Genomic DNA, 18,141 nt, shown 5'->3' with positions numbered 1-18,141 from the left:
GGTTTACTTTACAAAGGCAGCTCAGTACTGTTTTTGTCTTCTTTTCATTGTTCCCTATGTTTTTTTTACATGATTTCCATGTTATCTCTTCCTTTCTGTCCTTACCTTTCTTTCTCTCCTCTTTTCTCTCGCTTTCGCTCTCCTTTCTCAACTAAATTTAAAGAAGGTATTTGTAAGTTCAGTCTCCAACATCTCCAGGGGGAGTATGAGCAACAATGTGTTTATGACTCAAAATAGCTTTAGCAGCTAACAATAGAACAGCTTTTTATCTAGGCAATCTAGCTGAAGTTATACAACATGCGGCCTGGAATTTTTTATAGCCTGCCTGTGGTATAATTACAACTGATTGAACAAACAGGGTTAATGTCTTAGGCTAGTGGCACTGGACACAGGTAGCTTACTAGGTAGCTAGCTTGCAACTTTTATGGATGCGGTTATCCGTCGAGGACAAAAACTGCAAATTCAACTGTTCAGGTCCATATCAACCTGCGTATTCCTCCATAATTTGAAAGCAATGCCTATTTTTGTCCATGGTTTGATCCCATGAAACAAAACAAAAGAAAATAATTGGTGAGATGCAGAATTTACTAAGCATGAATACAAATGAAAAACCCTGTTTGGGACGCTGTGTAAGATATAAATAAAAACAGAATGCAGTGATGTGCAAATCATTTAATCCCTATATTGAATAGACACTTCCAAAAACCATTGCATTCTGGTCTCTTTTAATTAAATAATTGAAGTAATATTTTCTTTACTGTCATGATACACCGTGTAAAAATAAATAATACAACTAAATACATTTTGTTAAAAGAATTACATATCACCAAAAGAAAATATATATCTTGTGAAATGCCTTGAGGATCACAGATTTGAGGGTGCTTTGAGAATATGTTTGGAAAAGGCTAAGCTAACTGACAGACACAAATCAATGGTTTCTTATCAAAAAACATAATTCTTAGCAAAACTGCCGTTCTAACCAGGGTTTCATAATGTTCACACTGTCATAGTCATTTTTTTAAACTGGGCATGTTGAAGTCTTTTCAGAAATGGGCTTGTGGGTGTGTTACAGCTAAGAAAACATTTTACATAAAAGCAGAATAGATTGCTGTGTGCAAAACACTATAAATCATGGATTGACAACGAGTGGAGTGATGACTCCAAGTGTGACATTTTCAGTTCACAGAGATACCAGGAAGGACATTGATGCCTGTCCGTAGCCTTGTGTGAAGCACGCTACGAGATCGGTCATGGTCTGGTGGGGCATTTCAGCCAATGGTGTAGGGCAGGGCTATTAATTAGACTGTACATACTACATTTTTACTGTATATCATTAAAAAAACACATTCAGCTCAGATAAGCTTTTAATTTGGTTTTATTAGAGACTGGCGTCTGACGGTGTGTGTTTATGTGCTGTAGTGTGGTGCCGACCTACAGGTCTCTAGCTCCTCTGCAGGTACTGTAGCATTTGCAGCTTTATCAGGTTGTAGAGAAATGCAATTATAATTTAAAGGCTTTGCAGTAGCTGTTTATTTGTTTAGTTTTTTTAGGAAGTTCAGCTCTCCCTGGTTCTTTCATAATTCTGTGATCACACAGCCTTTCCTCGCTCCCCATCTACCCTTTTCTCTCTCCATCTCTCCTCCCTCCTCTCTCCATCTCTCCTCTCTCCTCTCTCCTCCCTCTTCTCTCCATCTCTCCTCCCTCCTCTCTCCATCTCTCCTCCCTCCTCTCTCCATCTCTCCTCTCTCTGTCTCTCCTCCCTCTTCTCTCCATCTCTCCTCTCTCCGTCTCTCCTCCCTCCTCTCTCCATCTCTCCTCCCTCCTCTCTCCACCTCTCCTCTCTCCATCTCTCCTCTCTCCATCTCTCCTCTCTCCATCTCTCCTCCCTCCTCTCTCCACCTCTCCTCTCTCCATCTCTCCTCTCTCCATCTCTCCTCTCTCCATCTCTCCTCCCTCCTCTCTCCACCTCTCCTCTCTCCATCTCTCCTCTCTCCACCTCTCCTCTCTCCATCTCTCCTCTCTCCATCTCTCCTCTCTCCATCTCTCCTCCCTCCTCTCTCCACCTCTCCTCTCTCCATCTCTCCTCTCTCCATCTCTCCTCTCTCCATCTCTCCTCCCTCCTCTCTCCACCTCTCCTCTCTCCATCTCTCCTCTCTCCATCTCTCCTCTCTCCATCTCTCCTCTCTCCATCTCTCCATCTCTCCTCCCTCCTCTCTCCATCTCTCTTTCTGTCCCCCTCAACCTTGTTCCCTGAAAGCCAATGGGTTTCCAGTTGGAATGAAAGGTGACTAATTACACCCAATGTCATTGGTGATATAGTGGTCTTCCAAAAAATTTAGTGTGCACCAAAGAAAATAAGAAAACTGTTGACTCCTCATCTAACACCACTGTCAAATATTTTCAGCATTTTCTAAGATTACTTTTACATTCTTTCCAAGACCTCTAACACCACTGTCAAATATTTTCAACATTATCTAACACTACCATCAAATTATTTCCAAGACCTCCAACACCACTGTCAAACACTGTCAAACACTGTCAAAATCCTATAACACCACTCTCAAACACTGTCCGATTAGGTATGGTCCAAATCCTCTAACAGCACCGTCATACCCAAGCAAATGACATCCCCTGTACGTCAGTAGTCCACATGTCATCTGGTATGTGGTGCATCACCGTCAAATATTTCCCTCTGACGATAAAGATGTGAAGTCACATCTCCGTTTGGTCAACACTGTCCTTTCCATGTTAACACGAACCAGCCCTTTGAATGATGACTGACGTTCAGCATGTTGACAGTGTGAACAATCTTGTTCCAGCCCTTTAAGAAGACTGGCCTCAGTAAAGTGCCTTGTTCAATGATGAGAATAGGTGTCTAATAGGTGTGGAACTACTAAGGGGACCCTCTATGGTTTTGGCGTATTCTGTCGAACCTGTTACCCTCCAGACATTCTGGGGCGAAGTCCCAAAGGGCACCCTACACCCTATATATGGATGCTTTGCTAGTTGTGTCAAACATCGTGTACTGCAGAGACTGTGAAGGAGCAGTACAGACATTACTGAGGAACGGCAGGTTGTGGATAAGGAGAGGCAGGGTACTGTGCAAGCCTCGACCCCTGCATTTTGGTTTACAACGGCTAACAGACATTTCCTGAATGTGTACAGTACTACATTTTCTCAAAACTATAAAAACACTCCTCGAAACTCACAGCATATTGACATAACCCAGACTTCGTGCTCAAAATAAAACAACATCAAAAACCACCTTATCTGGCATATAAATGAAACTTGAGTGACAGGAGTTTGAAAAAGGCATGAAATGTAATGCCGTTGAGTGCCCTTTGCACAGCGGTTAGAATTTGAAAACTATTACAAAAAGGCATTAATTAATCAATAACTATAATATGTTCCATCATTTCCAGTATGGATTTGGACTTTGGATGATATTATAGATCGTAAATGATGTCTACAGATAATGCAGAAGTGTGCAGAAAATACACTAATTCCATACTTGTTAATTTTGTGCGGGGGTTTTGAACCATGATTCAGAAACACTTTAACATTTTAATGGAGACAAGACGTTATTTAGACAGGTAAATTACATGTTGGCTCTAATTCTACATCGTATATCTCAACTAGTTTTCAGCCCATATTTTCTGACGGTCTACATACCGAGGAGAAAGACGTTATTCATCTAGACAAGATTTCTCTAAAGGAAAAAGATTGTTTTCGGGAACAGAAATCAGGTTGGTCAGCGTAGTAGTCAGTTAAGTTTTCATTAAGTTAGCTATTTTCTTTTGTGAAAGTCTGGACAATTGGTCCAACCTTGAAATGACTCAGGGTTGGCTGTACTTCAGTTGCAATCATTGCTCATTTTACTCAAACACCTCCTGCCATTCTTACTTTTTCTTTACTTACCTGTGCCCCTTTTTATTCATGTCAACATCCTGATTGCTAGTTGAGTATTCATGCCAGCATAGCGACAGTTTTGCTTTACAAAGAGAGATGTGTGTACAATTTTCAAAGAAGTATGAATAGGACAGATATTTGTATGAAAACAGATGAATATAGCATATGGGTTGGGGAAAATGGTCTAAACATTTAGCTAAATGTTTTTTGTATATATTGTTTATAGAACCCAGTTTAGTGTGTTAGTCATTGTAAATAACAGTACGTAGTTATTTTAGATTTTTAAGAACTATTCCATAAGGCAGTTATTTTTGTTTCCTCTTTAAATAAACGTCTGTGGCCAAGTCCTTGGCATTTGATGGTTGTACAGTGTCCTTGACCAGGCTTCTCACCCCATCTCACTACAATATGGATAAATTAGAGAAATCTACTAATAAAAATTATATTACAATACATACAGTCAGACAAGTACATATTGTAATAATGTTTGAGTGGTGCAGTTTTCAGCTACCAGTTTGTTTTTTTTTGGAGTGAGGTGAGACGAGAGTGTCAAGCTTAAGGGTCTTTGGCAAATAATTTCAGGTATTTGCATCAGCAAAATGAAATGAGTGCCAACCAAGGGATATGAAAGCTTGGGGAATGAACATAGTGATGTACTCTATATACCAGAGAGCAGGTTACTACTGGAGTAGCAGATGTGCACCAAGGCAGCAAATGTACCTAAGAGTCACTTATGAATAAGTTAGTACAGATGAGACTGACATCAAGTGTGAGGGCTGAAGATGGCACCAAGCAGATGGCTGTGTGAATAACATTTATTACATGGAGAAGCAAGCAGACTAAAGAATGTTGCCGTATTGTAGAATTAGCACGATGGTCATTCACAAGTGCATACTTGTAAGCATAGATGAAGGATGTCTTATAATGTATGTATACAGTAGGAGAGTTTAAGCCACTTCATATTGATTTGTTGATAATGGATTGAGGAGTCATACTTGCACACTTGCAATTATTGTTTTATTCACAAGGTTGGTGAATCAAAGGATTTCATTTTTCATTGCCTTTTTATGAACAGATAGGACATACACTTTCTACTATCTGCATAAGCTGGGCATTATCACTGCATATGCAAAAGCTTACATTATGTATTCAGAAAATAGATAAGATTAGGAAGGACATGTGTTATAAGGTTAAAGGGTGAAAGATAGAGTGACGGAGACAAACACACAGAGGGGTAGAGATAGAGGGACACATACACAGAGGGATAGAGATAGAGGAGGGGACACACACACAGAGGAACAGAGATAGAGGGACACACAGAGGGATAGAGATAGAGGGACACACAGAGGGATAGAGATAGAGGGACACACACACAGAGGGATAGAGATAGAGGGGGACACACACATACAGTGGGATAGAGATAGAGGGGGACACACACACAGAGGGATAGAGATAGAGGGGGACACACACAGAGAGGGATAGAGATAGAGGGACACACAGAGGGATAGAGATAGAGGGACAAACAGAGGGATAGAGATAGAGGGACACACACACACAGAGGGATAGAGATAGAGGGACACACAGAGGGATAGAGATAGAGGGACAGACACACACAGAGGGATAGAGATAGAGGGACACACACACAGAGGGATAGAGATAGAGGGGGGGACACACACAGAGGGATAGAGATAGAGGGACACACAGAGGGATAGAGATAGAGGGACACACACACAGAGGGATAGAGATAGAGGGGGACACACACACAGAGGGATAGAGATAAAGGGACACACACACAGAGGGATAGAGATAGAGGGGGGGACACACACAGAGGGATAGAGATAGAGGGACAGACACAGTGACACACAGAATAAGGATGAATGATGATGAAGTCTTTCCTACATAAGGCATCTTTGATGAGAAGGGCTTGTTAAAAAAACAGGTCAGCCCTCCATTGTTTGTATAATCTTTATAATCTCTAAAGAAATATCTTAGATCAGCAGTAATACTCTGGTCCGCTCTCACATAGACAAATCATTTGAAAGATGTCTTTCTTAATGTATTTTCAACCTCATTAAGACAATTCAGATTTTGTTCCAGATCTCATTAAGATCTGCAACAAAACCAGTCCTTGATCTGCACACTTGCGCTATATGACACTTAGTGAACCCAACACTTAGTGAGACACATAGAGAACAGGTCCCTACCCTGTTCTCTGATCTGCAACAATAATCTGTGACCTTCAGCCGGCCCATATTGACAAAGAAAGATGGAATACATTTTCGTGGGATGAATAATATTCCCACAGTGCTATTATACCTCCAGCCAAAGAAATAGATTTTGGGTTTGAACTTCAGGCCCCCACAGATTCATACATCTCTGTCTCGTCTGAGCCATGTGGCTCTTGGATGCATTCAAGTGTTACCTTAATGAATAGTGGCCCCTCCTCTGAGGGGTTGAAAAATAAAATGACAGCCTGCTGGAATGTGCTGATGTCAAGATGTCCGAGAGACTCCATGGGCAGGGTCAGTTTGGAAACTCCATGGGCAGGGTCAGTTTGGAGACTCCATGGGCAGGGTCAGTTTGGAGACTCCATGGGCAGGGTCAGTTTGGAAACTCCATGGGCAGGGTCAGTTTGGAGACTCCATGGGCAGGGTCAGTTTGGAGACTTCATGGGCAGGGTCAGTTTGGAGACTCCATGGGCAGGGTCAGTTTAGAAACTCCATGGGCAGGGTCAGTTTGGAGACTCCATGGGCAGGGTCAGTTTGGAGACTCCATGGGCAGGGTCAGTTTGGAGACTCCATGGGCAGGGGCAGTTTGGAGACTCCATGGGCAGGGTCAGTTTGGAGACTCCATGGGCAGGGGCAGTTTGGAGACTCCATGGGCAGGGTCAGTTTGGAGACTCCATGGCCCAAATTTTGTGTTTTTCTATTCTAACTATTAATCCAAAGAAAATTTGAGGAAAACAACTTTGTTTTTATATTATCTTTGATTCATCTTTCCTTGTTCGTCTTTCAGTCACTAGTAAACCCAATGGGTATTTGGGGAAGGCGGGTATTTGGGGAAGGCATGACTTTCATCATAAGTGTCTCAGATAGAACCTAGTTCTATTCTAGCCCCCGGAATCCCACACACTTGATGTGTGCAAGCAGTTGCTGTGAAATCATTGGATCACATGTACGGTATGTATAAATCAGCAGTATCTGCTCACACAAGCAGGGTGTTACTCCTCTCCTCCTCCCTTCCACGTCTCTGTATATGTGTTTGTTTACAGCATCTGGCGTTGGCAGGGCAACAAACACATGATATCACTAAAAGCAAGGGAACCATGATTCCTCCCCGTCCTCCCTCAGTACAAAAACAAGTTTGATTTTTGAAGAAGAAATAAAGATCCTTTGAGTTGGTTTGAATAAGAACTGGCGTTACTGTGATTGAATTCACGACCAGAAGGCGAAAGCAAATTCGAGATAGGTCCTCGACGTTGACCGTGCATCCTGTTGCCATCACATCCCCAGGGAAATGGGCACAAACCAACGCCGCCCTGCGCGTGGCCTAAAAGACGACGGCTCTGGTCGGACCTGGAGGCCTTTTTCCCACTGGTCCAGTTGTGACAATCGTCTGCTCATTGTAGGCAGAGTGGACGGGTCGTCACGGGCCGATCTGACCGTCTCATCTACCCAGGCCTTGACACGTGCCCTCGTTAAGAGACGATCAACGCTATTCACCTGTGAGTGGTCATCATGTTTTGGCTCATCACTGTAGACGTGTATCTAAGTGTGCGAAGGCAGGAAAGTAGACATGACACATGGCATGACTAAAAACAAGAGAACTGTGATTCACAACCCCTCCTCCACGTCCTCCCTCAGCACGGAAACAAGTTGGAGTTGAAGAAATTCCTGAAAGAATACCCATCAGGCAGCAGCACCCTTAGGTCTCCCTGACAGATTGCGGTCCTATGACCTTACCACCCAACCCAGCCCGCAGCTTCAACGCTGCAGCCCATTTGAACCATGACGGAGATATGTCTCACACCTGTATAAAGCACCAAAGATTGGTTTTAAAATAGTAGTTTTGTTGCTTTAGGCTAGACATTTGTCAGTGTGGGGGGGTGTGTGGGTGTGTGGGTGTGTGTGTGAGTGTGGGTGTGCCACTGCATCTATCCATTAACTAATAGAGCGAGGTGTGTTTTCCGTGTGTCTTGTTTGCACTGAAGTTGTTATTGTTACATAACCCTCTGACTGGTCATTCCATAATCATCACCCAGACGATTAAGGGAGTAATCAGTAATCTGCTTCACTGTTTTTAGTCCAATACACGATTACAGTGTTACAAATACAGAGTTTAAAATGGTGCTTTGTATTTGAGATGAAGATATGTGGACAAAGTATGGCAGGGAGACATTTAGATTTTTCAAAAGTTATTACCCAGAAGCCCTTTAAACACTAATGAGTTGTTAAGATGTTCTCGTAACATCAGGAGCTTTTGTCGTGGTGTTTCGGACGTTGCCTGTTTGCTGGGAGTACAGAATCGCAAACAACCAGTCATCACTCTTCCTCGCTTCCTCACTTTGTCTCCCTCTCCACTCTACATTTGCTAAAGTAAAATATGAAAAGGTTGGTCAAATCATAAAGATTAGATAAACCCTCCTTGCTATGAGACCAGTAGTAGTCCCATCATTCAGGACCTGTAATTGTTTTCTCTTCTCTCCTTCACATTCTCTCCCTCTGGACTCCTCCTGAGTCTTTTCTATTTTGTAGTTCTCCGCTTTTTTCGAGGTTTGCTGTACATTCTATGCTGCAAACAAGCTTCATCATCATAATCATCATCTCATCCTTGTCATCATTACTATTTTCATCGTCTTCATAATTTCTTCATTATCATATTCATCTCTCTGTATCTTATTGTCTCTATAGCTTTCCATTAATTGTCTCTGATCAAAATTGTTTTGTCTTAACTCAAATCTCAGAACCTGAAGTGCTTCCATTGTCACCCATGTTGTGGTCACTTGGTTATAATGTGTTCTCAACTCATGAAACTGAAGTGCATCCAATTTTTATGAAAGACCATCATAATAATGCTTTCCTCACATAACACTAGACAGCAGAGTGCCTGTCCAGAGCAGAGGAAGAGCACTGGAATACTTATCCAATTATATTGCATTCTATTCATCTGAAGTCCCAGACAATTAAAACTACCACTTCACTCTTTCACAGCTGCGACTGAGTACGTTCATTATGTAGAAAATAAGCAGTGTCTCATCGTAATTTGAAATAATTTGGATTGGACGGCATTTCATAAAATAATATAGACAGAAATAGAACCAGCGAGCACAATAGGGGTGACGTTCAGATTTCAGATCTTCACAGTGACAGTTTTTCACATCCGCTAACACACATTTCCTGAATTTGAACTCCATTTTTCTTAAAACTTACAGCATATTGACCAAAACCTCAGAACTGTCATATTCACAGTGTCGTACATCGTAATTCATCTTTCAAGTGAATTCAACTTTTCCCTCAAATGAAACACCCACTGCACACAGTGCAAATAATTGAAATGACTATTATGAAACACCCACTGCACACAGTGCAAAGAATTGAAATGACTATTATGAAACACCCAATGCACACAGTGCAAAGAATTGAAATGACTATTATGAAATGTTTTTAATGGATACATTTTACACTTTGCATGATAGACTGTGCAAAGTGTATCATTATTTCAGTGAGTATGCTAAAGTGCTGAGAAGTTTCTTTTGCACTTTAATTGACCAAACCTTGAAATTCACCTTAAATGCACTTGTGGAAACAATAATAGCCCAAGAAGAGAAGATGGATAAAGTAAAGGCATTTTTAAACAGTTACATGGTTTCAGTCATACAAATGCATGTTTATTCATCCTGAGCCCCAGCTGGCTCTAGATCTTGAAAAATGCAATTGTCTCAATTATTCTTGACTGGATTACTCTGAGCTACATATGGTTGTTTTCATTAACCATGTTCACAATAGTTTGTTTTTTGGCCTTAGAAATCATGCGTGTATACCACAAACTGGTTGTCTCTCAACACTGCAAAAAGAAGAAAAAGTGTTAGGCTATAGGCCATATACATTTAGATAATTTTTATAAAATATAAATCCCAGTCTCAAAATTATTGTAACGTTCTTTTACTGTGCTTCCTTTGCCAAGGCATACCATTTCATGGAACAGTAAACAGGTTAGCCACACCATTTTCAAGGACATGGTCACCTACTGTGTAACAAATCTCATTAGAGACCATTGTTCATCTATTATTCCAAAACACAGGTGAGCTTAGCTGCATCCTCGTTGCTTGTTGACTATTTATGCTAGTTAGTGTTTACAACTTGACATTTGCGTGTACAGGGCGTTCGAGTTGTGATGATTTGATTCAGTATATTGAATCGCAATGTTGTCGACATGACAACACAATGGCAATTGTGCATAACAAAGAGACTTTTGCGCAGTTTTATAAAAAAGCTTGAATGAAAGCGAGTTGTGTGGAAATAGGTGAATAGTGCTAAGGGGTTTGTGCAAATGGTCTTTCTTCTGGAACTTTGTATTATGGATTTGTGCATAGTTTAGTTTTAGTGTGTTAGGAATTGTGAAAACGCCCAAAACTATTGCTGCAAACTCTTCCAGGGTTGATGGAAACTCACTCTTATTCTCACTTTGTTACTCTACCACACTACTTTGCTATCCATCACACTGTCACACTGTGAATTCATCCATGCAAGGTGGCAGGGGTAGGCCACTAGATTTACTGATGGGAACATTTTGTGTGGCGGGGCGGAACTTAACTACATTAAGACATTATAATACGACATGAATTAAATACCAGCTTTACAGTTCAGTCAATTTGCAGACTGTCTTATGAATAGTACATTGGCCTTCTGCAAAATGACTTACAGGAACAATTAGTGTCGAGGGCCTTGCTCAAGCGCAGAGTGACAGATCTTCGACTTTGTTTGCCTGGGGGTTTGAACCAGAAGCCTTTGGCCAAACACTTTGACCACTAGGTTACCTGCAGCACCTTCATATTTAGTCCTTATGCCCATTCCTTGATATTCCTTGACAGACAAGGTCATAAGAGTTGAAGTTCAGGTCTCCTGCAGCTTTGGCATATTTACATGGGTGACAGATGAAAGAATAAAACAAGATTATGTTTCACAGTAAGGTGTTTGGCTACCACGAGCTGCCAGAACAGCTTCAATGCGGAACTCTGCTGGAGGGATGGAACACCGTTCATTAAAAAGATATTCCCTCGTTTGGTGTTTTCATGATGGTGGTGGAGAGCGCTGTTTAAAAATCTCCCATAGGTCTTCAATTAGTTTGAGATGTGGTGATTGTGAAGGCGATACATATATACCACAGATTTCATACATACCACAGTGCATAATAGGATGTTAATTGCTTAATTGTTTCATGCAGTACACCTGTATGGAAGCGTGCACGTTTGTTGCATTCCTCCACTTATTTATTCTGCCTTTATCTTTAATTAGTCACACGGCTGCATTTCAGCAGGCATCCAAGTAACAACTCCTCTAGTGTTTGCAGTTATTAATTGCCAGTGTTATTACAACATAAGAAGTCTCTGAGCCAGTTGGTTTGCCTCAATATTTCTCTCCAGAAGCTCTTGAGGTCTAATCCCTTAGAGACACAGACTTTGTCCTAAATTGCACCCTTTTCCCTAGTGGATTTATTTTCACCAGCGCCCATTCTGGTCCAAAGTTGTGTACTGTTAGGAAAAGGCTGCCATTTGGAATACATGGAGGGAGTTATGTCTGACCTCCTGTTAATCCTGCAGTTTACCAGGAGACAGTATTTGTGTGTGTGTGTGTGCCAGTGTGTGTGTGTGTGTGTGTGTATGGGACGGATCCATTCGTATATGCCTAGGTCTGTTTAAAAACCTGCTTTACTCCCTCATTTATCCAAACATCTACCTGCCCTATTTGTGATCTGTCCTGAAGTACCTATGACATTTGTCTCAGGATTATTACCTTCTGTGATTGTTAAAACAATTGCTTTTGAGGAAAAACTCGTAAACTGAAGGATCAATAAAAATGAAACCTTCATGCAAATATTTTGTAATGATTACACTCTGTTACAATGTTTTTGATGTATGTGTTTAAATTCTTTTTGAGTATTTTATCGTTTGTATTAGTCTAGGTTGAGCTACAATTGTCTAATGCATTGTGGGGAAAGTTTGGAGGGGGAGTTGATAGAGTGTTTGTGACTTTTGGATGTCTTTAATGAACTCCATGTTATGAAGATATACCCTAAGAGTTGATTTCACATTACATATATGACATAAGAGCAAATTCTAAGTTTACATATTCTATTTCTGGAATCTGAAAGGTCTGAATGAACCAAATAAGGAAGAAGAAAATGTATCTGTAATCTCTGTCCTCTGATGTTATTTTTATTCAGGAGACTCACCATTACACAAATACATATCACTGAAAATTATTCAATCCGATGAGCATTCATGTGTATATGGTTAGGAGTTGGAAAATGTGCATTGAAATAATAATACGATCAGAATACTCACTTGCCTAATAATTGTGCACACAGTGCTCAAGAAGGCACATGTACCGTCTGAAGTTTGCCAGTGAACATCTGAATGATTTAGAGGAGAACATGGTGAAAGTGTTGTGGTCAGATGAGACCAAAATCGAGCACTTTGGCATCAACTCAACTCGCCCTGTTTGGAGGAGGAGGAATGCTGCCTATGACCCCAAGAACACCACCCCCACCGTCAAACATGGAGGTGGAAACATTATGCTTTGGGGGTGTTTTTCTGCTAAGGGGACAGGACAACTTCACCGCATCAAAGGGTTGATGGACAGGGCCATGTACTGTCAAATCTTGGGTGAGAACCTCCTTCCCTCAGCCAGGGCATTGAAAATGGGTCGTGGATGGGTATTCCAGCAAGACAATGACCCAAAATACACTGCCAAGGCAACAAAGGAGTGGCTCAAGAAGAAGCACATTAAGGTCCTGGAGTGGCCTAGCCAGTCTCCAGACCTTAATCCCATAGAAAATGTGTGGAGGGAGCCGAAGGTTCGAGTTGCCAATGTACTAAGTCATGTTTTGCAGAGGGGTTGAATACTTATTTCATTCATAAAATTTTTGACATGCAATTTTCTGGATTTTTTCTGTCTCTGGATTTATTCTGTTCTAATAAACCTACCATTAAAATAAAAAATTATAGACTGATCATTTCTTTGTCAATGGGCAAACGTACAAAATCAGCCGAGGATAAAAAAAAATTCCCTCCCTGTAATTAGCTTAAATAGCTCAATGTAACTCTCAAAAACTATTTCACACATTTTAGTGTGTGTCCATTACTAATTTGGAAGAATCGGCATTCCTTTATGAATTAGTAATAGTGTAAATAAATAAATAATTTCCACGCAACCCATTGACTGGAAGTTTACCGTATGTTTTATTGTTACAGACAGTAATACTGTTACCAACTCACACTGGGGGGCCTATAGAGATATTTGAAACATACGTGTGAAAAGGTAAAGAAGATGAGATACGGTGTAATTCCCCTTTCAGACTACTGAGAAACAGTGTGTGTGAATCTGGTTCAGCCCACTGCATTAACAGCTTGACATAGTATATTCCCTCAGATCGTCTATTGAAGATCTTTCCATTCGTAGAAAGCATTCAACCAATTCCAATTGAGCTACTTATTTGCAGTCCTATGGAAAAGTTACAATAGTCACTTAACAAAGCGATGGCTCAGTGTGTTGGATATCTATACAAAAAAATAATATATATATATATATATATATATATATATATATATATATATACACAAAGGCATTTTAAGTCTGCACATTTGAACAAATCTGGCAACTTCTCCAATCCATTTGGTCAACAGTGTGACAACTTAATAAAGTAGCTCCACATTTGATTGAATACAGTGCACACACATCATTCCCTCCATTGAAGCCTGGGTTGTGTGTGTATGCCTGGTCATTCTAACCATGGAAGGGAGGGCTTGGGGGAGGGAGGATGCTAGATGTGGGGGCTGGAAGCGGACGGGTGGGAGGGGTGTAGTTCCTTTCTGTTTTTCACTGACTCTTTCTTCCTTTTCTTGTCTGGGTTCGTTGTTAAAAGACCAAGACAGAGAAGTTGATTCCATATGTGCGTGATTATACCTAATCCATGTTTGCGTGTTAATAAAACATATTTGAAACAGAGACACTTTTTGATTGTTCTACCAGAACCCAGCACTGCAATCACTGTTAAAAGAATGTAGAGGGAGAGTCACTAACCCCAGGGGGCTGATTAGCCACATGAACATGCACGTACACATGAGCTCGCAAAGACACACACACATGCAATGCACGTATGCACACGTAACCGAAATGTAACCATATCCGATTCATTTCAATATTCGATGTGTCTAATGTAAACGTTTTATGTATTCAATGTAGCCATATCTGATTCTGTTTAATGTTGAAGGTGTTTAATGTAAACGTGTGATTTTATGTCATGTTGTTTCTTTATGTGAGAAGATCCGTTTTGGGTTAATTCGTTTAAAATAACCTTCTGTGATTTTGTTAAATTTGTTTAATGTTGTCATATAAGATTGTTACATTGGTTTATTGTAACCATATCAGATTTTGTTTAATGTTAAATGTGTTTAAGGTAAGCATATTTGATGTTGTGTAATGTGTTTAATGTAACCTGATCAGATTTTGTTTAATGTAACCTTATCTGATTCTATACAGAGTTTAATAATCAGTAGTTGAAACAAGAACTATGCCTTCTCCCGTCTGTTTCTGTAAAAAGCTGAAGGATGGGGATGGAGAAACGTGAGCAGACAGAGCTTGGAAGGTAAGGACAGACGATCCATGATGTCATCATTATAGTTTTAACCAGGGTTTGATGCTGTAGAATGGATGATTGCATCGACTTTGTTTACATACACTGGAGTAAAACAAGATGACACAGTAAATCTAAGCTCATGAGGCATTTCTAAGTAATATTATTCAACATTTGTGTAAAAAATGTATTGGTTCAAAATATTTCTTGCAACAATCCCAGGTTACCCCTTTAATGTCCCATATCTGGTTTGAAACAATGTTTATAAGCATAGCAATGCATCGTTCAGTTGAAAAAGTAATCATTTTCTATGGATTTGTCCTGTATTGTGTGAGGTACTGAATATTACCAATAGGCCATCCAAGTTGTTCCTATAGAAGTTAAATTACAGGGATGTGTTTACATGTTGGGCATGTATCTCTAGTTGTGTTGCATTTGTTCCTATGGTAACTAATGTAAAAACATGTTAGGATTTTCTATCAATTGACAGTTCAAGCTTTGTTTGCTCCTATGGAAGCTGTCTTTGGGGTTGTGCTCCATCTTTAAGACACTATGTTGTTATAAAAGCTCATATTGAGATTGGATGTATCGTGTTTGACTGTTTGTTCTTGTAAAAGCTCTGTTCTGCAGGTGGGATGGTTCAAAAGCTTGGATGGCAGTGTATGTTTATGTTCACACACACACGTAAAACATATGCAGTGTGTGTGTTTAATCTACTTCTACACATTGTTCTAATCCCCTGCCGTCAGCCTGGAACGTACAACAACGTGTGAGTGTGGGGGGGGGGGACATACACAGTGTGACGCTCAAAACACCAGAGTATTCCAACATTATAAAGTAACCTTCATTTTTCCTGAGGACTGTATTTCCCTGTTCTGCAAATGACGACATAGTGCAACACCTGGCTGAGTGCTCCGCCTGACACAAATATGACCCGGTTAGACATTTTCAGGAGTTGAGCAATCCTGGCAGCTACAGTTCCGTCAAGGAAAAATGAGACGTGGTAAAGTGCCTACCTCAAACAGATGTTAGCCACTAGCAAGTAAACTTCAATCTTATCTCCCGACTTGTGTTATATTTTTATGGATGGCCTCATTTCAGTGTTTAGTGGCTGATGACCACTGAGATGTTTTCTGTCTACTTTCACTTCTGCACATGGTGAAAACTATGTATGGAAATTGCTAACGCAGAAGTGGTCAGTAGCAATAATCCATGGTGCAACCTATGTCCGTTATTATTTATGAACAGCTGTCTCACTAGAAACAGCTGTGCGCGGGCTCGAGAACTAAACAAGAGAACAGGTGGATTGTGGGAATAACATGCCAGATGGACTCAAAACTTGAAATAATATTACCCCAGTTGAACATAAGTGGTTGGATTATGTTCCTTTGGTGACTTGTTATCGTCCACTGTGTGTGTGTGTGTGTGTGTGTGTGTGTGTGACAGAGACAGACACAGCTGTAGCATCCCACAGAAAAATGGTCTGTGTGGTTGTGTGTGTGTGTGTGTGTGTGTGTGTGTGTGTGTGTGTGTGTGAAATGAGAGACAGCTGAAGCCTCAAGACAGATCCGTCATTCAGTCGTGAGAGAGTGTGGGCGTCTCAAAGGCACACACACACACACACACACACACAGCTACACTCTGGCGGAAGATAAATATGTTTTAATAAACACTGTGATAAATGAATGGGTATGGGAGCTTTGAAAAAGCCCAAAGATAAAGGTGGCATGAACGATCTGGCAGGAAAGCTCAATCGGATTCCTCTCATTGAAACAGAAGCGCAGTGTTCTAATCTACCTCTTGTAGTCAATGTAACATCTATTTTTACCATGGTTGGCCTGTACCCTGGTGTCTCTCTCTGTTGCTCTCATTTCTTTCCAATTTAAAGGACTTTGTTGGCATGTGAAACAAGTGAAAAATCCCAAACATGGAAAAAAGAAAGTAATTATAAATAACTAGTGAAAGTATGACTTTCTCTTTCACACACACTCACAAATCTCACCAAAACATCATCATGCATCACCAGATGCTTACAGAAGGCCTGTCCTTATGTAAACTGCCCTGCGGGCCGCTCCCTGGCTGTCCCCTGCTCCCCGAATCATTCAGGCACTTGTGAGAGGGAGCGCTCATCTCGTCAGTGGTTTGTGAGCAGGGGGCAAGGTGACAGACACAGAGTGCCTTCACCGGGCATTTGCATATTTAGGCCGTGGCTGCGTGGCGTGTGCGCACACACACACACAGAGGGAACGCTAATTAAAATTCAGAGAATCTGATCCATCCAAATTATCAAAGCCCCGACGCTCAGTGCAAACCTGTGATACCTTTGAGTGCCGGGACACTTTCCAAGCCTGGGAGAACCATTAGCCCCCCAGGTGTATGGCTGCCCTGGGAAACAATACAGCCCTCAGGATTCATCCCAACCGCAGTGGCGTCGACTGTGGAGCTCAGGCACGTCAGTGAGAGAGCGTTCAGGGAGCTGTACACTGTAGGTCATATGGACCTGCACGGGCACTGGGGCTGAGCTGTGATAAAGTATGCATGAACACTGCCTCAGATTTATGTGGGGCTACTGTATTGAGGTTCAGAGGTCAGCCTGGAGACAGATATGATGCATCTACAGTTGCAGTGCCATGGTGAACTTCAGAAGGCTCTGGCACTGATGCTTTATCAGGAAGATGCATAGTAGAGCTGCACGGGCGGGTTGCTTTCTGCCTTTTTAAAGGAAGGTATTCCAATGATTCTGGAAACAGCCAAAGTCTGTGTTTGACCACATATCGTTACACAAGTCCCCAGGTATTTATGAACACCCTTTATATTGTAATATAGGTGTCATTTAGGAGTTACCCTCAGCTGGTGAACACAGCCCAAAACCTTTCACTTCTTCAACCTCTTTCAACATGTTTCAAGTGCTTAGTTGATTCAGAATTTGTTGATTGTGGGCAGTGATTTATGGAGATTGTATGTAAATGCTAAAACGTATATACAGTGCCTTTGGAAAAAGTTTCCCACATTATGTTGACATTGGTAATTTATAATTGATGATTTGTGATCAATCTACACACGATAGCTGATAGGGATAGCGATTTGGACCTGACACCTTGGACCCCCTTTCAATTTGCCAACTGCCCCAACAGATCTACAGATGATGCCATCGCCCTGACGACACACACCGCCCTCTCCCACCTGGAAATGGGTAACACATACGTGAATCTGCTGTAAATGTACTACAGCTCAACATTCAACACTAGTGTGCCCTGCTAAGCTTGTCCCTAAGATCAGGACCCTGGGACTTAACACCTCCCTTTGCAACTGGATCCAGGACTTCCTGACAATGCCAGGTGGTGAGAATGGGCAACCTCACCTCCTCTGCACTGACCC

At 41.3% G+C, this 18,141-nt stretch overlaps 1 protein-coding gene across 2 annotated transcripts in view; it reads left to right on the top strand.

Moving 5' to 3' along the window:
• Nucleotides 1-18,141, top strand: part of gcgra (glucagon receptor a) — a 114,030-nt gene that overhangs the window by 20,968 nt on the left and 74,921 nt on the right. Inside the window, exon 2 of one of the 2 annotated variants that reach the window (XM_020050795.3) lies at nt 14,670-14,775. The exons of the other annotated variant lie outside the window; for it this stretch is intronic. The gene's annotated coding sequence lies outside the window, so the exon portion shown is untranslated. The remainder of the gene's footprint in view (nt 1-14,669; nt 14,776-18,141) is intronic. 2 annotated transcript variants of the gene reach the window in all.

Source organism: Esox lucius, chromosome 11, assembly GCF_011004845.1.
Source record: "Esox lucius isolate fEsoLuc1 chromosome 11, fEsoLuc1.pri, whole genome shotgun sequence".
NCBI lineage: Eukaryota > Metazoa > Chordata > Actinopteri > Esociformes > Esocidae > Esox > Esox lucius.
Note: the sequence above shows the minus strand (reverse complement) of the source record. Positions and strands in the feature narration are given on the sequence as shown.